We start from the raw sequence: 27,988 nt of genomic DNA, 5'->3' as shown, positions 1-27,988 counted from the left end.
GAGAAAAACAAGTTGCCCAAATAACAACATTGAAAATAATAATACCTGTCCTCTGAAGCAGAGCATTTATTTATTTTTTACCCTATAATTGCAGTGTGATGATGATAAAGTGAATAAGCTCTAACTTTACCTGTTCACCTTCCTGAAAAAAATGAAGTGCATAGTGTTGGAAAAGATATTATTTCCTTAAAACCTTTGCAGTTTCCCGGTTAGAAAGGACTGGCAAGTTAGAGTAAAAGAGAAATGAAAAATTATTAAAACTCACCTTTCTTTTGCTCATCAAAGATGAGTTCACCCATGTGTACAGGCCAGACTCCAACTGAAAAGATTCTCAGAAATGTTTTGCTGAACTTAAGTTACATGGAGTGAAAATATACATTCAATAAAATGATATTTATTACAACACTAGAGGCCCAGTGCATGAAATTCATGCATGGGGGGGGGGGGTGTCACTCAGCCCAGCCTGCACCCTCTCCAATCTGGGACCCCTTAAGGGACCCCCCTGACTGCCCATTTAGGCCCGATCCCAGTGGGATTGGGCCTAAATGGGTAGTTGGACATCCCTCTCACAATCCAGGACTGCTGCCTCCCAAACTGCCCTCCCCTGCAGGCTTGGTCCCCCCAAACTGCCCTTCCTGCTGGCCTGGTCTCACCCAACTGCCCTCCTCTGCTGGCATGGTCACCCCTAACTGCCCTCCCTGCTTGCCTGATTGCCCACAACTTCCCTCCCCTGCAGGCTTGGTCCCCCCCAACTGCCCTCCCCTGCAGGCCTGGTCCCCCCAACTGCCCTCCCCTGCAGGCCTGGTCCCCCCAACTGCCCTCCCCTGCAGGCCTGGGTACCCCCAACTGCCCTCCCTTGCTGGCCTGGTCTCCCCCAACTGCCCTCCTCTGCCGGCCTGGTCACCCCCAACTGCCCTCCTCTGCTGGCCTGGTCACCCCTAACTTCCCACAACTGCCCTCCCCTGCAGGCCATCTTGTGGTGGCCATCTTGTGTCCAAATGGGGGCAGCCATCTTTGACCACAAGGGGGCAGCCATCTTGTGTCTTGGTGTGATGCTCAATTTGCATATTACTCTTTTATTAGATAGGATAATCTGACTGATAGTATGTGGGTGTGGTAGTTATTTGTATTATTTACTCTAGCAATTATGATATAATGAAGACAAAGCTATTTTTTATTTATTGCTACTTGGGATTCTACTTCTTTGCCTTGGCATACGGTTGACCTCATTTGTTCTCTCTGAGTTCACTTTTTGGGGGGTTGCATCTAGATTGATTCATCCATAATTCCATCCCTTGAAACAGTGGTCAAATCTTATACTTCCCCCTTGCCCCCTCCCCCCATTTACTTAGCTTACCATGCAGGTAGGTGACTATTGGGTTGGGACTTTAGTCCTCTGCAGAGTTATTTTATAGTAAGAACAGCTGCAGCCAAGGAATTTTGATGATGACAGCTGATAAATGTGTGCCAGCCTCTAATTTTTGATCTTTAGTAAAAAAAATCACTGATAATATGATTGAAGTATGACGCTGGGTCATGTTGCTATGTTGACCAATCATATGATGTTGACGTCCACTGGTACTGTGCTGGTCACTCTTGGCTTCTTCCAAAAAGGATAAGCTCTAAGCTTGATCCACAAAGTGATTCAAATTTCTTGTTAGAGGCAAGATTAATACATGGAAAATTAGAAAACTATCAATGGTAGTAAACCTAATGTTCTATAAATTCATAACATTTATATATTAAGTGGTGCAGGAATGTCTGGCAGTTCGGTTGTTGGTGAGGAAGGGAGCGATCTTGGGACACAGACCTAAAAGCCATAATGAGCATTTATTGAAGGCTTGCTACTTGCTAGGGATGGTGCTAAGGTGATCCACCTATAGTACTGATCATTTATTATCTAAATTCCCCATTTTTACTGATGAGTCTCAGAGAGGATAAGTCCCTTGACTAAATTCATACAGGTATTAATAGTGAAGTTTAGATTCATACACGGGGCTTTTCCCATGCAGAGCTTCTGCTATTCATTGCTGTAAAAGTAGGGTTGGAACTGGCCTTGAAGTGTGGAGATTCTTACAATTTGAATTGGGATTTTTGATATTACTTGGCATCTGACCAAGGAATCTCATCATGCTTGACTTTTCCTTAAGCCCACAGCAACTTTTTTCTCAAGGGGAGAAATAGTGGCTAAGAAATAATGGCACGTGGCAAATGAGACATCATCCTGCCAATGGCTAGGGCTCTGCATGTGGCTCAGCACAAATAGGGCTCTTTCTCCATCTGTTTCCACATCTTAACCCCACCTGGACACAAAGAATGTCAGATTAGCTGACAGCACTTGTGGAAAGAAGAAAGACAAGTATGGCTAGGTTTATCCAAGAGTACAGGTCCTGGCTCAGCCCAGTGATGTGGGGCACAGGCCACTGGAGAGTGCCAGAGAGAAGCAGATACTCCCACATATGTGAGCCACTAGTGTCCTGTCACTCCAAATAACCATTGTGGCCCAATTATAATCATGAAATTTGATTCCACTCAGAGTAATGTATTCAAGAGAGAGAGAGAGAGAGAGAGAGAGAGAGAGAGAGAGAGAGAGAGAGAAGGGGCATAGAAACACTTTCCCTCGTCATTAGACATGTGATGATGAAGAGGGAGAGAAGGAACCAGGCATGCCCAGCTAGGGAAGTGTGAGCATCAACTACATTAGAGAGAATCTGCAGATCTTGAAGGCCACTGAGTCACCAGCGTGGAGACATCCCATATAGATGGCAACTGAGCCTGCATAGTTGAGGAGCCAGGGCTTGAGGTGCAGGTTAGGAAGTCCTTTGCACAGAGATTCCGTGAGAGAGCAGAGGGGAAAGAGACTAAATATTCAAGAAAATTCACGAGAAAGTGGTCATTAGTAGGAAGACAATCCATGAAAAAGACTATAGGAAAGATGGTAGTATATGTTGAAACTAACCCCTAGTGTGATGGTATTAGGAGGTGGGGCCTTTGGGTCATGAGGGGAGAGCCCTCATAAGTGAGATTACTGCCCTCATTAAAGGGACCCCTGAGTGCTCTCTTGCTCTTTCTGCCTTGTGAGGACGCAGGGAGAAAGAACCAGGAAGTAGGTCTTCACAAGACTCCAAATCTGCCCATGCCCTGACTGCTGACTTCCCAGGCTCCAGAACTGGGAGAAGTAAACACTTGCTGTTGAAGCTGCCCAGGCTGTGGTGTTTCTGTTGTAGCAGAGAGAGTGGACTGAGACAGGGAAATGGAATGTTTGGAGATGGGCAGTTGGACTCGCTGCTTATTTCATCTGCTCCAACTCTTTCTCATACACATGAGACAGTAAATCCTTTTGTCTGGTGTGGTGGATTGCATTTCGTGTGCGAGCAGCTTCTATCTGGGAAATTTGTGCCCAGTATTTGATGAATAGTGCTTTTTATTCCACTCTTCCCCATCTTCTCTTCTTCACCAGGGCTGGACAGGACCCAGGCTGCTTAGATTCTGACTTCCTTTTCCTGCTATGTTGTGCCTGCATAGATCTACCAGGGGTTTCCAGAGAGTTTTAAGATGATAACATTCCCACTGGACAGTCTTCCTGCGAAGCTTCCCAACCTTCTTTGTCTTGCTGGAGAGGAAGGGACCTGGATTTTCCCAGGGAGAGGGATTGGGTGATAGGAAGCAAGGAAGGGCTAGTGGGGAGGGGGGTAAGGAAAAGATGATTGGGAACATTGGTCTGCAGTGAAAAAGGAAATAGGGCACAACCAACATGTCTAGCTGACAGAGGAGGCTTAATGGGCATTAGGGTTACTCGTTGGTACTTCATAACTGTAATTTTGCTACTGTTACGAATCGTAATACAAATATCTGTGTTTTCCGATGGTCTTAGGCTCTACAGCAGCAGTTCTCAACCTGTGGGTCGTGACCCACAGGTTGAGAACCACTAGCAGGGTCGCCTAAGACCATTGGAAAACACACATATTTGTATTACGATTCGTAACAGTAGCAAAATTACAGTTATGAAGTAGCAACGAAAATAATTTTATGGTTGGGGGTCACCACAACATGAGGAACTGTATTCACGAGTTGCAGCATTAGAAATGTTGAGAACCACTGGGTTAGTGGCATGGTTGAGATAGTTGGTCAGGAAAGTTTTTATGAAGAATAGTGGAGAGAAAAGCTTTGAAGGGCACTTTGCTGAATGGGTGAGCATGATGGAATGGTCAGGTGCACGGAAGGAAGACAGGAGGAAGGATCTAACCTTAACCAGGTGCTCACAGGTAGACACTCAACATATGATTTCTGATCTCATCTGAACTTTAGCTGTGTGGGCTAGTTGTAATCTCCATTTACACATGAGGAAAATTAGATGCATAAAGTCAAATGACAGGCTTGCCTAGTGTTATAGAGCTGTAAATTGACTTTCAACTCAAGCTGAACTTATCCCAAGTCCCTTGTGTTTTTCTCTGCATATTAATACTTTCCAAAGAATGAGGAAGCATTTAGAGGAGGAGGAAATCAGACAAAGTGATAGGAGATGTGTATGGGCATGCGTGCGTAGATTGTAAGACAAGCTGGGAAGTCTGAAAGAGGCAGATGGAGTCATTAGAGGTGCTGTCACTTTTCCTTTCCAGGTGTCTGTAACTCACTGCTCCTTCACGTGAGATATGGTTTTTTTTGGGAATGAAAACAACTGCATTCCTGTATTATAGTAACACAATATAGCAGCCCTCTAAATAGGATGCTAATAATGTAACAAAGCATTGCACCACGTCATTGCTTCTGGATATTTTTATTGTAGTATCCTGCTAGGAGTGAACTTTATTTGAACTGCAGTGAACAAAGTATTTGGGAAACAGATCGTTTTCCTATACAGTGCATAAGAGTAAACTTTTCTCACGTCAACTTGTAGTATCACATAAGCCGAGAGATTGTCTCATTGCTAAGGATGCTATGTAGCCTTTGGACAGACAGGTCAAAAGAGGAAGGTGTCAGTCCATGGAAACAGAAGACACTGTCTGGAAATACTTGAAAAATAAATATACAATGGTTAGTACTTCCAGAGGAGATGTAGCCATTTGCTGTTTCTGAAAAGCAAGCAATTTAAAATTTAGCTCTGAGATTTTTTTTCTCATCTGATTAATTTTGCAGAAAAGTAGCATATTTCCCAAGTCAGATTCTACTATTTCTGTGTTAATCCTCGATCAGAAGAGCAGATATAAATAAAAATAAAGGACAGAAATGTTATTCTTCTTATATTTTCTTTTACTTTGAAATCAAGTTAAAAGTTAAGGAAATCAAAATAAATATTTTGAGAATGAGCATTTTGTATAATGAGTCAAATTAGTAAGTCCAGTCTGTAAAAAATGCTTCAAGTAATATCATTCATTTATTAAGCACAGTAAATATCCGTAGAGTAAAACTTCAGTCATGCAAAGCTTTTTTTGCACATTTACGTGATATAAGGACCAACAATTTAATGCTGTCAAGTGATCTTGTGTGTGTGTGTGTGTGTGTGTGTGTGTGTGTGCTCACACACGGGTCTGTATTGTTTCCTCATTAGGTACCCTGGGCAAATCTAAATATCACTACTGAAAAACAGATTTTCTGCTTTTATTTCTTCTTGGGTGAACATTTGGCTCTCCTATTCATTTATCTTTCTTACGTATTTGTTTGTTTATGTGTCCAATAACTAAGAGTATAGAAAAAACAATATTTTCTGCTCTTTGCAATTTTTCTAGGATGCCAGGTTCTGTGAGAGACCTGGCTTATTAATGTACCTGACTTTTCCAGCATTTATCACAAATGTAAATGAACAGTCAGCGGTGTAGCCTGTTTCCAGGATTGCTCTGATGATCATGTTGCTATGGTGATAACAGAGCATCCAGGTTCATGAGACAATATTAGTAATGCAGCAGCTTGAAACTTAATCAGCACACCGCGACTTCTCCCCCATATTTCAATATCACTTCGGCAAATTGAATTCCAGGCAGTTGTCAGTCCAATGTATTCCCTGTGGTTTCTCCTCTGCAGAATTGCCTCTTTATTCTATACACTGATGATCATGGAGTAATTGAAATCTGCAGCTGTTTGTCATGCTATTTATACAACTCTGCCTTGTAGCCAGGGACCTTTGTGTGGTGTGCACCGCAGGTGACAATTAGATCTAGAAACCTTCTTTTGGTTGAACAAGTGAGTGATTGTTTTCCCCAAATACGCCTGATTTTGGGTACTTTATGTGATACCTTGTTTTGTGGGGGGAAGTTCAGCCAAGGTTTAATCACCGTCTATTATGGCAGCGTGGCAGGGCTCTGCATTCGTAGCTCCCAAGGGTTGTGAGACAATGGGAGTGTTGAGAAAAAGGGCTCACTCCTCAGGGAAGGTGCCCCTGGTCCCCCAACAATCTGCTCTCCAGCCGCGTCAGAAACGGGGCTCCCCAGCCTCCAGTGGCCCTGAAACATTTACAACAATAGATGTGAAAACGCAATTCAGTGTGCAGAAGAAAGCAGGACCCGGGCCTGTGGCCTGGCTGGGGCGCGGAACAATGCTTTCTCTTCGGACTGCTTTTGTAACTTGGGAACTTAAGCCCTTTGCTCTCTTCCAGCGAACTGTTCCATTGTCAAGTCTCCCCATAGCCCTTTGGGCTGGTTTTGAGGGTCACTACATGACTTTTGTTCTCTGACTCTGAACTCCAAGGGAACATAAACTGTTTTATTTGGAACCCCGCGGTGTCCCTTCTCTTCTCCTCTCTGTAATATGGGCTGACATAATTGGGAAGCTGTTGCCTTCCCCTCCCAGGTGAAGGTAGATGATTTTATTTTATGTGTCCCCCCCCCATCAAGAAAGTGGGCATGATAGCATGAGATGGGAATGGAGGATTTCTATTTTTATAAAATAAAATAGTGACTGGAGAGTTGCGGGGTCTTGAGAGACTCGGGAGGGATTGGTACTCTTGTCACCCCACGACCCATCATAGTCTTCCTACCACACTGTCCTTTCCCTGCATTGACTGAGGACCACAATGACCTGCTTCCAGCTAAGCCCCTCCCCTGCTGTGCATTCTTCTCTTCTCTTCCATCCACCTGCCTCCCCACTCCCTTCCTCTTGCTGTCGTATTCAGACGTTGACATTGTTTAGGGATTCTTTGTACAGTTGAAAAGTTACGGAAGGTCAGTCTGTGAACAACCCTTTTGTTGTTCTGTGGAATACCAACTGGCTATAGAAAAGGAAGTTGCTAGAGAGCTCTTAATGGGATAATCAGCAACAAACTTGGATTGTGTCTCCCCACTGCACAGCCAGGCAAATATGAGAGCTAAGTTCTGCACTGTTTTGCTACAGTGTTGCTCCCCCTCCCCTCTCCCCTCTCCCCTTCCCCATGATTTATTAAGACAGTTGTCCAGCAATTTGACAGTATTCGTACTTAGCTAGCTCTTGCCTTCTGGCCAATAGGTGTGCCCTGCAATACTTCTCTCTTCACAACAAATGGCTTTGCATGTTCATGGAAGAGCTGATGACAAAGCTGAAATTTAGTGGATTGATGGTAGTTGGTGATCCTGGAAATCTCTCTTTAGCATCAATTAGATTTATCCTTTATTTCCTTAAAGATTTCACAAGTATCCCTCCTCCCCCTCCTCGATCCCTTTCAATAATACTTTAATTTAGTTCAAATGCCAATGAAACAAATGTCAAGGGCAGAGCTGTAACTAGGGCGAGGGCATGGAAATTCAGAGGATACCCAAATAGAAAATAATGTTTGTAAAGATTGCTACATTTACATGTTTATAGCATAGCCAGTGGTTAGCAAACTCATTAGTCAACAGAGCCAAATATCAACAGTGCAACGATTGAAATTTCTTTTGAGAGCCAAATTTTTTAAACTTAAAGTTCTTCTAACACCATTTCTTCAAAATAGACTTTCCCAGGCTGTGGTATTTTGTGGAAGAGCCACACTCAAGGGGCCAAAGAGCCGCATGTGGCTCGCGAGCCACATTTTGCCGACCACAGGCATAGACCCTCCTTCAGCAGCATTGTAGGAACAGCTGATCTTAATACCTACTTAGCAAGCATGAGTGGCTCAGCCCTAGCCAGTTTGGCTCAGTGGATAGAGTGTCGACTTGCAGACTAAAGGAAAACCATTGACAGGTTCGATTCCAGTCAAGGGCACATGTCCAGGTTGCAGACTCGATCACCAGTGGGGAGCGTGCAGGAGGCAGCCAATCAATGATTCTCTCTCATCATTGATGTTTCTATCTCTCTCTCTCTTCCTTCCTCTCTGAAATTAATTTTAAAAAAAAAGAGTTAGTGGCTCAAACAGGAGGCTACCAGATGGCCCAGTTTTGTTAATATGCCCTTCTGAGAGCTGCACCAGGAATCACACAGTTGAGGCTCCAGGAGGCAAAATTGAAACAAGATTATTTAAAATGTTTATTTTATAAAAAGGAAAGAAATGAATACCAATATGCAAAGTGGAGCCACTCTTTTTTGTTATACAGTATACTCACTGTTACTCAGAATTTGCTGTGACTTGACTTGATGTAAGAAAACCCCGAGTTGTTCAAAATGGTGGTGGTGGGGGGGTTTCTTTACTTTTGAATTTTTCTTTTTGAATTTCATTTCCTTTCCTTTTTCCCTCCCTCTCTTCCTTCCTTCCTCCCTCCCTCCCTCCCTCCCTCTCTCCCTGCCTCCCTCCCTCGCTTTTCTTCCTACCTTCCTTCCTGTGCTAGGATTATTCTTTCTTTCTTAAAAAATATGTTTTTATTGACTTCAGAGAGAGGAAGGGAGAGGGAGAGAGAGAGAGAGAAATATCAATGAGAGAGAAACATCATCAACCGACTGCCTCCTGCATGCCCCCTACTGCAGATCGAGCCCACAATCCAGGCATGTGCCCTGACAGGGAATCCAACCATGACCTCCTGGGTCATGGGTCGTCGCTCAACCACTGAGCCACACTGGCTGGGTTAGGATTATACATTGATGATATTAGATAATCTGGAGGATTATCACCTTGTATTGGTAGGTTTTGGTTTTTGATCACCCCAGGTAACCCTTTCTTTACACAGAAAAATTAATTCCACTTCAAAGTGGTTCTTCAAGTATGAGACTCTCCTTGGTTCCAGTCTGAAGAGTTTCCAGGCTTTTGTGATAATCTACCTAAACCCTCAGGAAATCCTGCAGGAACAGGCCCTCTTTAGACCACTCCTTGGAATTCTTAGGAGAAAAATAGAGAAAGGATGGAGATATGAAATAGGATAGAATGGAAAATATTAGAGTATATCACAAGGAATAAAGACAAGTATGGCTTTGGGAATTGTTCTTTTCAGTTATATTACCTAATTATAGACAAATATGTAAATTGACCGTACCTTTGCTATGCCCACAGCCAATCAGAGTGAGTGAGTATGCAAATTAACCCACCAAAGATGGCGGTTAATTTGCATACGAAGGCAGGGTGGGCAGCACCATGGCCTGCTTCCGGGGGTACGGGTCCATTGGGGGCAGAGGAGGCCCTGCGGGAAGCGCCAGACACCACCCACAAGGTACCAGACCATCGGCAGGGAGGCGATGGGGTGGGCAGCGCCAGATGGCACAGGAGGGGTCCGGGTTCATCGCAGGCCCAGGAGGGACAGCAGCCTGCCTAGCCGCTCCCAGGGGTCCATGGGAACATCGCCGCCCAGGGGAGGCAGAGGCAAGTCTGGACCCACCTAGCCGCTCCCATGGGGCTTTGGGAACATCGCCGCCCAGGGGAGGCGAGGCCGGACCCGCCTAGCTGGTCCCGGGGGTCCCTGGGAACATCGCCGCCCCGGGGAGGCAAGGCCAGACCCGCCTAGCCGCTCCCAGGGGTCCCTGGGAACATGGCAGGCATGGGGTTGCTGAGACCTAGACCTGGCCTCTGTCCACAGATTCATAGCTTCACGGATACCGAGGGCAGGGATCTGCCTCATCTGCAGAGAGACAGAGGTTCTGCAGTGGGTGGGCCCAGCCAGGGATCAAGGGGTATGGAAGGACTCCCGGGCAGAGGGGCAAGGACCCTCACCCCTGGGGCGGGGGTTGAAGGGTGGTGCCACCTCAGTGGAGGGGTGCTGCACTGCAGGGTACTAGACTGACTGATATGATTCAGAGAAGCTCCCAGTGCTAATGGGCCTCGCTCAGGCAGCCTTCGCACTTCAGAGGCAGTGATTCCTGCTCCTGCCTTGACCCAAAAGCAAGCCCGGGGTGCCCTGCCCCATGGCAGAGCATGCCTAGGCAGTGAGTGTGAAGCCTTCCACCTGCTCCGGAGAAGCGGGGGCAGTAAAGAATGGGGGCAGGGGATGGGGAGAGGAAAGAATGTGGAGCATCCGCCATGAAGAGTTGCTTGAGAAAGAGGCTCGGAAGCCTGACTGGAAGGTTTGTTCTGTTTGCTGGGCTGCTGCCCCTTAGGAAGCGCAAAGAGCATGGCTCTGAGGGCTTCCTGTGTGCTGAGTCAAGTTCCACAGCCAACTGGAATTGGCCTCAGTTTCCTGGTCTGTAAAATGGATGAAGCGTGTCCCAGTGCCTTCACTGAGCTTTGATGGCCAATTGAGATACTATATAAAGAAAAATGAGGGAAGAAGTGAGAAAGAAAAGGAAGGACTAGCAACACAAAAGAAAGACTGAAAGGAACCTGTAAACCCATTGTCACTTAAATAGGGAATATAGTCAATAGTGTTGTAATGATGGTATGATGCCAGGTGGGTACTAGAAATATCGGGGAACACTTTGTAAAATATATGATTGTCTAACCACTATTCTGTAACTAATATAAAACCTGAAACCAATACAAAAATAATATTGAATGTAAAGAAATGAAAATTGGGGTGAAATTTTTATAAATTTCAAAGTTTAAATAAAAGCTGTAAAGGAAGGAAGGGGAGAATAAAAATAGTGTTTTTCATTTTACCACTTCATTAAAAAGACAGTTGTCTTTATATGGTGCTTTTATACTTTTATGCTTTTCTAAGTCATTATCTCATTTTAATGTCCAGGCAACTTAAAGACAAGATAATTATTCCTCCACTATTCAAAGAAAGGAAATTTTGGTGTCTGGTCCTAATGATTCAATTGTCAAGTCCTTATTGTAAAGCAGGGTTAGTAAAATTTTCTGTGCAGGGTCAAAGCTATACTAATAAAAGCCTTGGGGGTGATCAGGCCAGCAGGGGAGGGTATTTGGGGACAATCAGGCCCACAGAGAAGCAGTTAGGTGTCAATCAGGCCAGCAAGGGAGCAATTGGGGGGCAATCAGGCAGGCAGGTGAGCGGTTAGGAGCCAGGGGTCCCGGATTGTGAGAGGGTGTCCAACTGCAGGTTTAGGCCCGATCCCTGTGGAATCGGGCCTAAACCTGCAGTTGGACATCCCCCGAGGGGTCCCATATTGGAGAGGGTGCAGGCTGGGCTGAGGGACACCCTCCCCAGTGCGCGAATTTCATGCACTGGGTCTCTAGTGTATTATATATTCATACAAATTATGTATATAGAGAAGTTTGTTTGTAGTGAGTCACAATGTAAGATACATTTCTTCTTAATTTAAAGCAAGTTCAAAAAGATTGGAAGAGCCCTAGCCAGTTTGGCTCTGTGGATAGAGCTTTGGCCTACAGACCAAAGGGTCCCAGGTTCGATTCCAGTCAAGGGCACATGCCTGGGCTGCAGGCTCGATCCCCAGTAGGGGGCGTGCAGGAGGCATCCAATCAATGATTCTCTTTCACCATTGGTGTTTCTATCTCCTCCTCTCCCTTCCTCTTGAAATCAATAAAAATATATTTTAAAAAAGTTTGGAAGACACTCTAGGGTTTATTCATGGGTGTAAGTAGCTGAGGTTAAGGTGATTGAAGGTGTTTGCATGTCGCAAACAATCTAGAAAAAGCTGGCCAGTTCCTGAGCCTATTGTGTGTGGGTAAAGTTAATACCACAGCACATTCAAACCAGACAGTGACACACTTATGAGGCCTCTGTTGTTAAATTTCCAAGTCTTCTTCACAATTAAAGACTTTTAAAGCTATTCTTTTCTTTTTCTGTATCTTACAAATACAATTTTTTTGAAAAATAAATAAAAAGCTAACCCTTTTTATTGAAACTTTTATACTCACTGAATATATATTTAGTAACTTTTACACACACACACACACACACACACACAAACACACAAACACACATACACACACACACACACACCACCCTGATTTCCTTCAAGCCCAAACAAAATTTCCCAGTTGTGTGTTTATTTTCCTGGCCAAATAACATCATTTATAAAATATATGAACTTATTGAGATTAAAAATGAAGACAACTCCATGACAAAACTTAATGACATTAAAAACAGTACCCCTCAGCCAAATGGGTATATCCTAGTTAAACAGATTATGTTTCAAAAGTCCATATTTTATGAAAATTATTTGAAATTTAAAACCACGTCTCCATGTTATCATTTGATGGTTAGCTCTTCAAGCAAGTCTATAGGATCCAATGCACATGAAATATGAGTAAAACAAACTCATAATTACTTCTGAGTACCTTTGACCCCTGGGAAGGGAAGGGAAGGGGGTGTTGGTGAGGTTGATTTTAGGCCAGGATAAGCCTCTGGTAGGTGGTGGGGGGTGAGGGTGGGAGAATAGTTTCCTAGACTTCTGTAACAAAGCACCACAAAGTAGGATGGCTTAAAACAACAGACACTTATTTTTGCACCATGCTAGAAGCTGGGAATCCAAAATCAAGATGTCAACAGGGGGCATTCTCCTTCTGAGAGAGGTAGAAGCCTTCCTTGTCTCTTAGCTTCTGGTGGTGGCTGTGAATCCTTTGTGTTCCTGGGACTACAGCTGCATAATTCCCCTCTCTGCCTCCGTGGTCACATGGCAGTTTCCCACTGTGCCTACATTTTATAAGGACACTAGGCATATAGGATTAAGGGCTCATTTTAACATGCTAGGATCTAATCTTAATGAACTACATCTGCAGTGATCCGATTTCCAAATAAGTTTGCATTCTGAACATGTGGAGTTAAGACTTTAACATCTCTTTGAGGAACACAATGGAACCCCTAACCATGAGCCTTTCTTTCTTTCTTTCTTTCTTTCTTTCTTTCTTTCTTTCTTTCTTTCTTTCTTTCTTTCTTTCTTTCTTCTTTTCTTTTTTTCTTTTTTTTTTGATTGATTGATTTTAGAGAAAGAGAGAGAGACATTGATATGTTGTTCCACTTATTTATCCATTCATTGGTTGCTTCAGTGAGGGTTAGGCCAAAAGTGAGGTGCATTATGTAACACCTGGTGAACTATAGAAAGGGGTGAACAAAGACTGTTGATTGTGATTCAAAATCTCTTAGCACTCAGCTCCTAAGCAATGGACAGGAGTATAGAGTGGTAAGAGCAGGGGCAAGAGCTTTGTAGCAAATTATTTTTTTCTACAAATATTCTTTTTCTCTCCGGGCTCACTTCAGTGCAGATGACTCTCCTGAAAAAGTGAATTTCAAGGACCAATTTCTAATCTTGGGTCCATTCTGTAGATGCTATGCTAGTCATTGTCAGCAGCAAACTGCGGGACCAGGAGACACTAAGGATTATGGTTCAGACAGGGGAACATGGGAATTAACGTTAAGGCAGATTTTATTCTCCATTGGTGTCTTAGAGAATTGTTTTTTTAATATAACAGGATCCTGAGATCCCATTTTATTTCTTCCTCATCCTTTCACAGGTACACTATTAAACTGATTTAAAATCTGAAGTAATATCACATCTCTACATCACACAGTTATTTTTAGCAGGTTTCTTATTTAATATGCGCAGGGAAAAAATGAAAACAGTAAAAAGTATATACTGGAAAGTCAGTCTCCTTCTCAGCCCAACAGTACATGTTCTTGTTTTATCTTCATAAGAAATATGGCAAGATATTTCTTCCAGTGTTATCTTCATTCGTGAAGTTGCCACTCCTGGCTCCTACACAGTAGCTCTGGTGTGATGAGTTGCTTTTCCAGGATAAGAAAATAGTTTGCTGACAACCAGTCTCTTTCTCTGTTAGTGGCCACTATCAAGAGTTTAAAAGATGATGGTCAGGGTGACCAGCAGAGTCCATAACCGGGTCACCGCTGGCTTCCATGTGTTGTACCTAGAAATTCCTGAGGAACCCTATGCAGGAAAGCACACCCAAACTGCAGTTGGAAGGAAAGAATGATCCGGGATATGAGATTTCTTTTTCTCATTAGAAAAAAGGAAGAATGGGCTTCAGAGATGATCCTTATTTGGATGGAACTTAAAAAGCCAGGGATGCCAATCGTCCTCATTAAAATGCCACCTGTGTGCTTCAGTCCTCCTGGGAAAACCACCCACAGGAGGTGGGTCTAGTGTGCTCAGGAAATCCCCAACCACATCAGTTACTTCCATGCAACCCAGAATCCAGTTTCTGGTTTAAAACATTAAAATTCGCTCAAGGTGTTTTGCCTTTGCCGTGTGGACCCCAATGAAAGGGTATTATTATAAAAGGTGATTGTAGCCAGGTCTATGAAAGCCCTCTCGATTGAGAGGGAAGAAAATGCAAGTAGACGTTATAAAAGGTTACTTTCTGTGCCACTAATGAGCACTTTTGGTTTCGGTTTTCCTGAATGCTCAGGAAAGAACTAGAGCTCACAGGAAAGGAATTTGTTGCAAAGGAATAATTGCCCTGTACATTACACAGCACAGTAGGATTATAATGAGTACTAGAGGCCTGGTGCACAAAATTTGTGCAGTCAGGGGGGGTCCCTCAGCCCAGCCTGCACCCTCTCGCAGTCCAGGAGTCCTCGGGGGATGTCTGACTGATGGCTTAGGCCTGGGCCTAAGCCGGGAGTAGCACATCCTCAGTGCTGCCACAGAGGCGGGAGAGGCTCCCGCCGCCGCCACTGCGCTCGCCAGCCGTGAGCCCGGCTTCTGGCTGAGGGCGCTTCCCCTGTGGAGTGCACTGAAAGTTTCTTGGGGGAAATGCAATTAGACACACGATTTTATAATGCCAAAGCAACTGAATGTGATGAGAGGAGCCCACCATGCTTTTGTTCTTTCTATGAAATGTAAGGAAATAGCAAGAAAACGATTGCATTATAACTAAATGAATTAAACAAAGCTCCAAAACATAAATTAGAATTTAACTACGCCATTAAAAACTAATTTAATTTGCAAGCCATCATTACTAGATAATAAAGACCCATTGCAAAATGTGCAACAGTATCTTGTGAACACGTGAAACAAAACAAGTAATAAATCTCACCGAGCAGATGAGTTTCTGTTACATTAGCAGATAAAAATGCTGAATGGATGTTTCAGTATATAATGAAAACTAGCAAGTAATGGAACAATTGGTTTACTTATTTTATTTATTTCTTTTGCCATAAGTGGTTTTATAGTTAAAAGAAGGCCTCAGGAAAAGTTAGAGAAGTACATAGTGTATGGATCTGCTGAAATAAAACCTGCTCTCGAACCAAGATAAAGAAAAGGCATTTAAATATTTTGTTTGAATGAAATATAGTCTATTTCATTCAAGTGCCAGCAATATCTCATTTTAGCTAATTGAAAACCTGATGGCAAACACAGCCTTTTCCCTATAGTGTATCTTATTAATTTGTGCTGAGAATAACAAGGTATACATAAAAATTTCAACAGATGTGTGAATGAAAAATGTGTTTAGTTCCAGGGTTACCATTTTGAAACTAACTAAAAAAATATCATTAACATTTCCTTATCTGATTAGAACACAATACAAACAGGTTTGAAAATGAGTTTTAAATGTATGTTCTCTAATAAAATAGTAACGATAAGTACCTTCCTCCACCTGTGGTGTTACTGCTGGCAGAGCCAAGCCTGCAGGTAGAATTCAGTACCCTCACTGACAGTCATCATGAGTGCCGCCAGCAGATGGCAGTAAAACCCTGCCATTCCAGTCTGGCCTGCTCCAGCATTTACAATTATTACCATTTTTATGGCATCACAGCATTAATATAGGGCGGAGATGAAAGCCTACGTATTTACCCTGGTTGTGTCATTCCCTTTGAGGCTGTGTGGTGACTATGTAGTGATCTGCCTCAGACAGAATGGACTGACTCTTCCACATGTTGACGCTCCCATGGAGAGTTTCACAGTCACATGCTGAATTATTGCGGTCATGATTTTATTAAATTGCCTTCTGATTTGATACAGTTGGACACGCTCACTGTTGTGGACTGAATGTTTGTGTCTCTCCCACTTCACCCTCCCCCCAATCACATATTTAAGCCCTATTCTCAATATGACGGTGGTAGGAGCTGAGGGCTTTGGGGAGGTAACTAGGTTTGCATGAGGTGAGGAGGTGGGGCCCCAATGATGGGATTAATTCCCTTAACCCTTTGCACTCGCTTGCTTTTTTTCTCGATTTCTTTATTCTACTCGGGGATTTAATTTTTTAAATACCCCAGATTTTACAAAGCGCGGCAGTAGAATAAAAAACTGGAGTTTCTTTTCATACAAACTTATTTATTTGGATTTTTTTATATTTCAAATTATTGATACATTCAAAGAGTAATTTTAATCTCGACATCCGAGTGCAAAAGGTTAAAAGAAGAGGAAGAGACACCAGAGTTTCTCTCTCTACCCTCTGAGCAAGAAGTGGTCATCTGCACCTTGATCTTGGACTTACAGTCTCTGGAACCAGGAGAAATAAGTATCTGTGTTTTAAGCACTTCAGTCTACGGCATTTGGTTATAGCACCCCAAACTGACCGAGACATTCAGTTATGTGTTATATTCCATTATGAAATCTTCATGTTAAGAAAGGTTAACATTTCGCCTAAGTGTCCTTCCCTAAATTACCCCTTTGGACTGACCCTCCCGTGCTCCTTTTCTTACTCACAGGCTGGGAGTCACACTGCTTTATCTTGAGACTTTCCTTGTGTCTATCTGCTTTCTCACTAGACTGTAAACTTCAGAAGGACAAGTGTTCTATTTTATTTTATTTTTTTAAAATATATTTTTTATTGATTTCAGAGAGGAAGCAGAGGGGGGAGAGAGATAGAAACATCAATGATGAGAGAGACTCATTGATCGGCTGCCTCCTAAACACCCCCCACTGGGGATCGAGCCCACAACCCAGGCATGTGCCCTTGACCAGAATGGAACCTGGGACCCTTCAGTCCACAGGCCAATGCTTTATCCACTGAGCCAAACCAGCTAGGGCAAATGTTCTATCTTAGTTTCCAATCCCTGGCACTCCACCAAGGGTTGGGCAGTTTGTATTGCAAAAATGCAAAAATTCTTGTTGCATTGACTCAAGTTTGTGTGAAGGCTCAAAGGAAGTAAGTTTTTCTATATTGCTCCATTTTACAGAACAGCTAAAAGATGTCTTTCAGTAAAAGCCAGAAATTTTTGCTTTACAAAAGGAAGCCCCAAACTCCTAACTTTAATTTTGCTGAGCATACAAATAAGAAATGTTACTGATTATAGTAATTAATAAAAATATAATATATTGAGTTGCATTGCTCAACTATGAAATGGGGCCATGTTCCAGCAGCAACTTTCTTACAGTTCATTCCAAAGAATGAAAAACTTTAAATCGAATGAAATGGCATGGGAGACAGAATATCAATACTAAGGTGAAATGAACCTTTAAATGCAGAATTATCAATAAATGTGTAATTGATTTTTGGGAGAGTAGTCATAGATACAGTCATTTATTTGTGAAACCACTTATTTTTTGTTAATGATTTATTGCAGAAGAAGTGAGGAAAGACTATTTCGTTTCAAAATTCTGGATTCAAAGTGATGAAATAATTATCCAAACAACCCTTATACTACTTTTCATGCCACACAACATTCTTTATTATGTTATGTATTAAAGGACAGCTTAAAATGTCTAACTTGAAAGACTCCACCTATAAACTATTATTAATATGAAAACCTTTACTGAGCCCTCGGGGACTTTCAGCCGGAGAACATTTCCCCCCACAACTCAACTTGACTTGTCTTCACAACTAGATTTACTGGTTTCGTGTGGCAAGGAGGGATTTCAGTGCTGTGCCTGCCCCATCCCTCACGGCAATGGCCTCTTGCTAGGACCCATTCTGGGACCCTCTTGTCTTTCGAGGAGATGGATTCTTCCTGGTGGAGGATTTTGCTATCAACACTTGGGCAGACAGGGAGGACTGCAGGGCCTGGGGGCATGTGCTCTGCGGTGTGGTGGTTATTTAGTGCCCGGGCAGTGCACTCGCTCACACACTCCTAGGTTTCCACCTTGGCAGGTCTTCTTTTGACATCCTTCATTCAAATGAATTCATACAAGAAAGGCAGAGGCTGCTGAATAAGAAACACAGACTCTGCCTCATCCTTCGGTATCTGAAAAGCATTCTTCCAATTATTTTCACGATTGGGATGAACACAGGCCAGTGACAAGTTAAAGCTTTGTAGTGCCCTGATTTATAATGAGGAAGATGGAGGTACCTAAAGAATTTCATATCAGTGGTCTGTTTATAGTAGAAATGAGGATGAAAATTACCTACTTCTCTGTGTTTTTTTCTCTAATGGGCAAATGAAAAATGGAAATTTAAAAAAAATGCTTTGAATATGAGTTTGAGTGTTCACAGTATAATTGTATTGTTAACAATTGTGAGACCAGGCCTTGGGAGCAGATAAATCAAATTCCATGTCATAGGCCTCATGATGTGAGTTGCAGCTCATGTCGTTATGACACCAATGGGCCAACACTCCCTGGTTCCTCTGCCTTTTACAGAGAATCAAACAGCATCATACTTCACTAAAAACCAAAGGGATAGGCCCTCTCTCCCACTGCTGCTCCTCTTCTGAGTTCAGGAGATTGAGGGTAGTTGAGTGGGGGAGGGATTTTATGTTGGAAATCATTTTCTCTTATTCTGGGCTTCTTAGTGACAAAGGTCATCATCAGCAGGGAGTGCTTGTTAATCTAGCGGCTCCTGCTTCCTTTTGTCACCACATTAATTTTCACTAAACAAGCCCACGTGGCATTCCTTTGTTCCTCAGGGGGGAATTCCACATTCAGGTGGCGGCATTTAGCAGCAGGTTCTGCTATTTCTTCTTCATCCTGGTGGTACATTGGTGTTGCTCCTCACAGAGTTAAATTGTAGCAGGGAAACACGCAAAGAAAGCTCAAAGATGCTGTCTTGCATGGAACATAATGCACAGTTATAATAAACTGAGCTTGATAAAATACCAGCAGTAGGGAGCACAGTTATTTATTGCTTCAAGGGAAAATCAAGCAAAATAGCTACAAATTGTTTAAAGTACATTTCTCCCCAACTTCCTTGAGTTTCAGTCTCTTTGGCTATGAAACAGAAAAGACCTTTGTTATTTCTGGAGCCAAGATTTTCATTCCTTAGTGTGCAGTGCCTGCCTTGGCTCCCTGCAAAGGAACGAACTCAAAGCAATCTCTGACAGCAATTGCCTCCGAACCATTGCACAACACGTGTGGAAAGCCAAGCATGTGCTCTGGGTGGATATGCCTCCTGTAGCCTCGGCCCGGGAGCTGTGGTTTGGGAGCTATCTGGTTATAATGCCAAATCACATTCCTGCTTTCCACCATGCCTTCGGACAATCAGCCAGGATCCTGTGGATTGACAATATTTTAAAGTGGTAGAGGAGTTGAGTACTGAGTCAAGGAAAACACATGGAGAATCTTTAATTACTATGTTTCCCATAATTTCTGATCCACACTGCATCATTACATTACTATATAAGACAGTGACAGGCTTACACATAGGCATGACCCCCTGGCAGAGAACTTTGCACCCGTAAGTTGTCACTGATGTGGACAACGTCTGGTAACTAAGAGGCAGGTTGCCTCTATTATAAGGTGACCAGATCGTCCCGCTTTTGGCGGGACAAAACCGATTTTTAACAATTTGTCCCGCGTCCCACGGAGTTTTAAAAAAGTCCCTAAAGAAAAAAAGATTCTTTCCAAAAATAGGGACTTTTTTAAAACGCCGTGGGATGCGGGACAAATTGTTAAAAATCGGTTTTGTCCCGCCAAAAGCGGGACAATCTGGTCACCTTACTCTATTAGGCTGAAGGGGTCACCATGATGTTGAGAAAGTGTGTGGAAATGCCCACATTTAGTGACTGCAGCACAGGACCTCAGCTTGTCATTGAAACAGCATGTATTGCTTTGGCAATGTATTCTACCATCTTCACTCTGTCCCCCTCATAAGGTCAATTAGAGTGTAATTATTGAAAGTAGCAAATAAAGGGAAATCTAGTTAATGATAGGAACTGGCCATGTATGGAGACCAGGAAAGTAATTGAACACAAAATCTGTATGTCTACAGGATGCTGGGGATTATATCAGTAGATATAACATACTGATATTGTACATTTGCAATTAAATCTCAAATAAATGTTAAGAATCAGAAAAGCAAAGACCCAGAAATACTACTCAGGTCCAACTTAGAGACCAACTGCTATAAAATGTACTGAGCTTGAGACACAGATGTTGCTATTTAACAAAAAGTCAGCAATGCAAACATTGGTTTGTTTGGTTTTCTTAAGTAGAAACAGGATAAAATACTTTGCAGAAATGAATGAGTAAGAATGTGATGATAACCCTTATCAAAACATTGAGAATGATGGCCTAAAATAACACATCTAGTAAATGGCAGAGGAGTTAAGGCAAATGCAGACACTGAGTATTATTCAGCTAAAGCCAGTTATGATGTTTCAGAGTAACATTTTCTTCCCATGAGTTAACTGGTTGGATATCATTTCAATCTGGACAATCGCCATGCGTTGGTATCAGTTAGGAATACAGTGTCTCTTTGTGGTATTTAAGTCTTTCAGCTCTAGATTACTACTGTGCGTTTAGTTAGTAGGGTCCGTCCATCTGTTGTTATAGAAATTGCTCACAGGTTATTCTCTCATTATTTCCACAAGAATTAATTGAATATATGCTTGGGATTGCTGGGATTACAAACATGTTTAGGACTTGGTCTCTGTTCTTAAGGAATTTATAGCTTAGTTGAGATATAAAAAAAATGGCTTATAACATAACAAATAATTCAAAGATGTGCATAATTAGTGCCAAAAGTTAGATCCTGTGGACTTTGGGCAGCTCCCTTTAAAACTGGAAGCCATGGACTGGGTGGTCAGCTGCCTGCCAGTGGTTTGACCTTTGCATGTTGCATAACTTTTCTCAGCCAAATTGTATATATTTAAAATAGATATTATACTACTTCAATGAATACCCAATAATATGCTAAATGTAAAAGTGCTCTGTAAGCACTTTGCTATGTTCTGGACTACAGTTAGGATTCAGATGAGGGCAGTGTTGCCTCAAATAAGTAGAATCATACAGCATTTGGCCTTTTATGCCTGACTTATGTTAGTTAGCAGAATGTCTTCAAGGTCATCTATGTTGTCTAGTGTGTCAGAATTTCCTTACTTTTAAAGGCCAATTAATATTCTATTGTTTATCCATTTATCTGAGTCCTTGCTGCACACATGGGTTGCTTTATATCTTTGACTATTGTGAATAATGCTGCTATGAACATGGCTGGATAAATGTCACTTCGAGATCCTGCTTCTGTGTTATTGAGTTGGAGGAGTTCTTTATATATTCTGAATACTAAGCCCTTATCAGATATATAATTTGAAAATATTTCTCCCATTCCACAGCTTGCCTTTCACTCTGTTGATGTCAAGTCCTTTACTGTATAAAATATTTAAATATTTATGTATTTTCTTTTGTTGCCTATGCTTTTGGTTTAATAGCCACAAAATCATTGCTTAATCCATCATCATGAAATATTTTTCTCTGTTATAACAGTTTTATAGCTTCAGCTCTTAATGTTTAGGTCTTCAATTTAATTTTGTGTATGCTGTAAGGTAAGGGTATAACTTGATTCTTTTTGCATATGGGTATCCAGTTTCCACAACACCAATAGTTGAAAACACTCCTTTCCCAGATGAATGAAATGTTTTGAAGAATGGAACACACATAGAGTAACTAAGGATCTAGTCAAAGAGCAACTGACAGGTTTGTCTGTGGTCTCATTCTAGGCTGAATGTTGAGTTTGGTAGTTTGGACTTAATTTAGGAGAGAGTAAGATGTCATTGATTAGGGCTGTAGTTTAGGAAAACAAACTTTTGGCCAGTATAGGAAGCAAAAGAGAATACTGTATAGAAATATTTTTTTTTCTTTGTTAACACCCATCATATCTAGTATAGAAACTCTTACAAATGGTATTGACGGATACGTTCACATTTTTTATGACCTATAAAGCCTTTTTATGAATTTTTCAATGTGAATTATTTTTCTCATCAAAAATTTTATTGCTCATAATTCAGAACTTGGAAAATACAGAGTGGTATGAAGGAAAAACCCAAATCACCGTTAATTCTATAATCCAGATGTCACTACTGCTAATATTGGCTGCCCGCAAGTCCAATTTTATAAACATACGCATTTTATGTAACTAAGACTAATATTGAATGTGAAGTTTTCCATCCTTGCTTTCCTTTCTATTTCACTTGGCATTGTTCTCTGAGCACATTTCCTTGCCATTTTAATGAGTTTTAAAGTGTGCTTAAGTAATAAGTATTGCAAAGGGCGGCTGGAGAACTGGCTCTAATCTTCGTAATACACAGACTTGCTCTGGGACCTTTACTCAGATATTCAGCCAATCAAAACCTCACTTTCACTACCTGCAAAATTGGATAATACTTGCTTCCTGTTCCCTGGGGGCCTGATGCAGAGCAATGAGGTAGTGCCTGGGGATTGCTTTTCTTCCCCGTCCACAAGGTGCTGTGCACGTACATCCGTCTTGTTATATCTGGCCCTTGCTGAGCAAATGGTGGAGTGAGGCGGAGCCACTTTCTTTCCTTCTCCACCATCAGCCCCTGCACCCTCTCTCCCGGTGAGCTTGTGGATCTGCCTTCTGTGTGAGGGGCTTATCACAGAAACACACAGCTGCATTGTGTTTCTGCAGCTACAGAAAATATTTATGGCCTGGAAAGCAGTCACTCCCGATGATTTGATTAGCGTGTTATGAACACACAGACAGTAGCAGGGGCACCCAGTAGAATCGCAGTATTCCAATTTCATCCGTCCCTCTCGTTATATTTATCGCTGTTCTGTAAATCGGAGGTGCTGCTGCTGCCTCTGCTGACAGTGTTTCTGTCTGTGCCAGCAAGTGTGGCTGTGACCTGCTGTCCTTGCCACACTCCCCGACTGTGCCATTTCTCTGCCCATCGCAGGGCCGGCATCTGTCAGTGTATCTTCCTCTGGCCACATAATGGAATGGACAAGATGATTGTTTCATGCCTTTCTCCTGATTACAGAATTCCAGGATGCCCTATCACCATTGCCCACATACCACGCCTATAATGATAGGATTCTCAAGTGTTCACAGGATGGGTTTCTTCTGGGGAAGTTGACTACATTACTCATTTTGTGAGACCATGGTTTATGTGTTCTCTGCAAACTTCTTTCCACTCTGAATCCACGTATTGCTCCGTTTTCAATAGGTGGCAACTGCATGATTTCTCTGTAGTCCTCATGGCAGTAAAAGGCACTGGATAGCCAACCTCCTTATAAGAGCCTCTTCCACTGAGTGCTTGCAGTGGACAGCATCTTTAGAATCCTCCTTTGTCATCCTCCAAACAGCCTTTGGCATAGGATCACACATGTATTTTAAAGATGAGGGTACATAGGTTTCACATACCGAAGACTTGCCTTATGTAATCAGCGGAATCAGGATGCTCACTCAGGGCTCCCAGCGCTAGCCCAGTTCTCTACCCACTGCCAAAGGAGACACGAATGATTTTCCAAGGAGAGCAATCAGAAATAAGAAGTCAAATAGGAATTTTGGACGGCTGTATGTTAACGCAGCGCTCTTGTGTTACCTTGCTGGTGCTGGTGGTGCAGGTCAGCAGAGAATCTCCATTGCCTTTGCAGTGGGTGTGCTGTGCAGCACCTGAAATAGCTCCCTGGGCAGGCAGCAAGGGCCCGAGGTCTCATTCTGCCGTCCAGACCAAAGAGTGAGCTGTTTGTTTTTGCCGCAGAGGCCTTTCAACACCCTATGCATGTGAACAAAGCCTCCAGCGTCCTGAGAAATCTGTCCAAGTATCAAGAGCACTTAAAAGAGCATTTCTGAATAGCAGTCTTTACGCTTTATTCCCATTACCTCTCATCTGTGCATCTTGAAATGCATTCCCAGCCCAGTTTTGTTAATTCTTCCACCTCTAATATGAAAAGGGGAGCACCCCCCCCCCCTTTTTTTAAAATATATTTTATTGATTTTTTACAGAGAGGAAGGGAGAGGGATAGAGAGTTAGAAACATTGTTGAGAGAGAAACATCGATCAGCTGCCTCCTGCACTCCTCCTACTGGGGATGTGCCCACAACCAAGGTACATGCCCTTGACCGGAATCGAACCTGGGACCTTTCAGTCCACAGTCCGATGCTCTATCCACTGAGCCAAACAGGGTAGGACGGGAGCACCCCTTTTATCTCCATTTTACGGAGGTGCAGACCGAGTGGCAGCCCATGCCCAGAGAGGCGTTAGGCGTTCTGTTCTGACTCACAGGGTCTGGTGAGGACAGCGCTGGTCCCTTTGTGCCCTCCCGCTCCCTGTGATTTTCAATTTACTTTGTCGTCTGGAGAGGACATTTTCATTTTTTATATTCGGAGAATAGTTTCAAGTTTCATTTGCACCGTCAGTCTTGTAAATGTGTTTGTTCTGTAGAAGGCCTGGTCAGGGTGACATGTCTCTCATTTTTGGTGGGGGGAAGCAGGGATAATCTAGTAGATAGGAAGACCTGCGCCAAAATGAATCATTTTCTTTGCTTCTTAACTCTGCTTAGTTTATCATATGCTGAGGGCTTAGATTTAGATTTAAAAGGACTGGCAATAATGTCCATGACAATGACATTTAAAGTTGTAATACAATACCTAACTCATTTTTATCTCCTAGTGCTGCTTATAAACGTATAAATATAGATAGACCAATCTTAGAAAATTAAGTGGAAATCAGAAAATATATTCACTAAGTTCTTTTCTTTTCTTTTTTTTTAGTATGTTCAAGGAAACTGACAATGACCATTTTTCATTACAAAGCTTTGGTTAGTATTACAAACTGGTTCTTGCTGGCCATTATGTTATGAAGTATGGTTTTTGTCTACTTTAATTAAAAATATATATTTCTATTGATTTCAGAGAGGAAAGGAGAGGGAGAGATAGAAACATCAATTATGAGAGAGAATCATTGATTGGCTGCCTCCTGCACACCCCACACTGGGGGTTGAGCCCACAACCCAAGCATGTGCCCTGATTGGGAATTGAACCTTGACCTCCTGGTTCATAGGTCGACATTCAACCACTGAACCATGCCGGCCGGGCTGTTTTAATTTTTTTGAAAATGAAGGATAATCAGAGCTTAACAAACTGTGTGATGTGCTTGATGACCCAACAGTGCGGAGGTCCTATCTGCTAGTTCTGTTTCGTGACCGATCAGCGCATGCTGAAGGAATTAATGAGTGAGTGAGTGAGTGAGTGAGTAGCTAATAGAGAAAAGAGAGCTAATAGAAATAAACTGGACATTGGAGGGCAATTCATGCCATTTTGTTAGAGATCAATAGGGACAACCACCAAGACTGTATTAACTGACCTCAGGAAAGTCCGGTGGGGAAAGCTATAAATGAGGAGATGAAGTCTAAGAGTAAATTTTCATTGAGGGAAAATAATCTAGAGGAATGGCAAAGGCATTGAGCCCAGCAGGGCAGGCACAACTCTCCCAGATTCATTGCCTTAAAGAACAAATGTGTGCTGACTGTTCTGTGCCAGGCCCAGTGCTAGTGGTTGAGCCTACAAAAGTCACTCCAGTTTTGGCTTCTGTCTTCAGCTCAATTCAAATGGAGGACAGGGACTGAAAATCTGATATCAGTATAATACATCATTATTGATATAGTAGAAATACCTGTAAGATTTGTTAACATTATAGAAAGGGAGTGGCCAGTTTTGCTTGGTAGCATTACAGGTTTTACAGAGAAAGGAACAGGAAAGCTCTTTGTTTTGTTTTTTTGTCTCATTTTAAAGTTTTCCATTCAGAGTCAGCCTACCATGAGGAACTAAGGATGGGTTCTTCACATCCAGCATCTTTAACCTCATGTCTCTGCTATTCCCATTTTATAAATAAGACAAGTGAGGTCCCAGGAGCCAAGTAAGGTGTCCAAGATTGGCCAACTAATGAGTGCATCCAGCCCACTTCGGTGCAGCTGCAAAGCACATACTCCTTCCTGCCACTGGCTCTGCAGGCTTGGGAGGAACTCAGCAGGCAGGTACAGAGCAGGGAGAGGGAATTCTCGGCAGCAGGGGCAGCACCTTAAAGTGAGGGAGGCAATAGAGAGCGTGGAAACTTGGAGGGGCTGGGCATCTCCTTGGATTAGGAGGGAGGGGCTGTGTTCAGGGCATGGCTGTCTGAGAAGCAATAAAAGGATTTTTAATGTCCCTTTCAGCCTAGAGGCTTTATCGTAGGTAAGAAATTATCACTAGCCTCAAGGGGCTTATTAAATCCTTCGCTAATTTGCCAAATATTATTAAGTACTTACTGTTTGCTGCCAGGCTCTGTTCAGGTGCTGGTGATACAGCAGTAAGTAGCATAGAAAAAGTCCCCACTCTTAGGGAGCTTGCATATAAAGGGTAACAGAAGCCAAACAAAGAAACACACATCATTAGATAGTGAAAATGGCTGGGACACCAACAAGTAGAGAAAGAGGGTAGAAACAAATGGTGTGGGTTACATGGGAAAGTAATCTACAATAAGTTGATATTTGAGCAATATTCTCCAGTAGAGGAAACAGACATATACATATAACAACAGAGAGTGAGTATAGTGACTGAATGAGACAGTATGTGATAAAGACTTAAAAAATAGTGACTGAATGAGACAGTATGTGATAAAGACTTAAAAAAGGACAAAAAATAATTTTTAAAAAGAAATGAACACTTACTGTATATGCTGATGTGTTGGAGAACACTCGCAATATACCTAAAGGCCATCATCTGTCCTAATTTTGCACATAAAAAACTGATAATTAAAGAGCTAGATAACTTGTCGTAATGGCATAGATCCTGGATCCAAACTCAGATCTGTCTGAACCCATAGCCTGTGCTGTGCCTCAGTCAGGATTGCAAGGACCTTCTCCTGGGACAAAGATGGGAAGCTTAAAGGAGGATGTCTCGGTAGAGGGGGTGGTGTTGGGCTTCAGAGGATGGGTGGGATTTTGATATGAGAACATGAGAAAGATGAATGGGAATGGAACACCCAAAGCAACAGATAACAGAAGGGAGAAATTCAGGGTTTGCCTAAGAGCAAGTGGGTTTAAGCCCAGGCTAAGAGTGGACCCACAGGGAGAGATGAGACTAGAAATGGGGCCAGATTTCAGAACAAAACAGAAGTAGGAACAGATCCCCAGGACCTGGAGGGCCCTGCAGAGGAGTCTGACCTTTAGGAGGCCGTGGGGAGCCACTCAAGGTGCTCCCAAGAGAGAGCTGCTCATCTGTCGGCTGGATAAGCCCTTTGGGGAGGCTCTTATAGTTCTCTGTTCTCTATTATAGTTCTCTGTTTCTCTGATTATTTTATTAAACTCACCAGATTGAGCAGCTGATTGGCATGAATATTATCCACACTTGCTCACTTCCGGGTTAGATCTAGCATTAATCTGATGCAATGTTACATCAGAGAAAGGTATTTGGACGTAGCTTTGCATGAAAAGCTTCAGGTAGGCCAATTCTCAACTGACTCCTTGAGAAACAGCATCACCCCAGATATCACATTGCTAGATGTGTAATTTTTGGATGAACTCCACTTGGCTGATGCAACCCCCAACACACCGACAGGATGCTGACAGGATGAGGAGGTAGAGGCTAGAAGTGTTGGCATTACAGTAAGCATCCAGGGGGATGTTATTCATGAGAGAAGAAAGATCACAACTCAATTCACCTTTGCTCCCAGTTGGAGAGCAGATTACATTCTTTACAGCAATGTGAT

Source organism: Cnephaeus nilssonii (assembly GCF_951640355.1).
Source record: "Cnephaeus nilssonii genome assembly, chromosome: 5".
In the NCBI taxonomy this organism is placed as follows: domain Eukaryota; kingdom Metazoa; phylum Chordata; class Mammalia; order Chiroptera; family Vespertilionidae; genus Cnephaeus; species Cnephaeus nilssonii.
The sequence above is the reverse complement of the archived record's forward strand: the minus strand, read 5'-3'. Positions refer to the sequence as shown.